General features: G+C 39.9%; 1 protein-coding gene across 4 annotated transcripts in view; it reads right to left on the bottom strand.

The window, feature by feature from the left end:
• The window catches only part of MAN2A1 (mannosidase, alpha, class 2A, member 1), a 163,475-nt gene that overhangs the window by 76,201 nt on the left and 86,918 nt on the right, over nucleotides 1-356 (bottom strand). The window lies entirely within an intron of this gene.

The following is a 356-nucleotide window of genomic DNA, read 5'->3' as shown; positions in this document are numbered from 1 at the left end:
GCGGGGAAAAAAAGGACACATATGTAATACCCTTTGTAATACTTTAAGCAATAAAAAAATAAAAAAAATAATAATAATTTCCTTGAATGGACACTTCCTTAAGATCAACTGTAAATTTTCTGTAATACTTTGATTCCATTTATTTTTTAATAACTTTAATAAAGTACACCTAGTTAAAATCATGAATACCTCTTTACAGTTATTCCTTTATCCTATAACTAGTGACCTGTTGTGCGAAATTGAGTGAGACCCGGGACACACCCCCTCCCCGTCCCCCGCAACACGGGACCACTCCGAGTCCCAGAGTCCTGCCATGCAAGGCCGGCATACTGCGGACAGCCCCGAGTCTTGGAGTG

This window comes from Myotis brandtii, unplaced genomic scaffold (assembly GCF_000412655.1).
Source record: "Myotis brandtii unplaced genomic scaffold, ASM41265v1 scaffold230, whole genome shotgun sequence".
In the NCBI taxonomy this organism is placed as follows: domain Eukaryota; kingdom Metazoa; phylum Chordata; class Mammalia; order Chiroptera; family Vespertilionidae; genus Myotis; species Myotis brandtii.
Note: the sequence above shows the minus strand (reverse complement) of the source record. Positions and strands in the feature narration are given on the sequence as shown.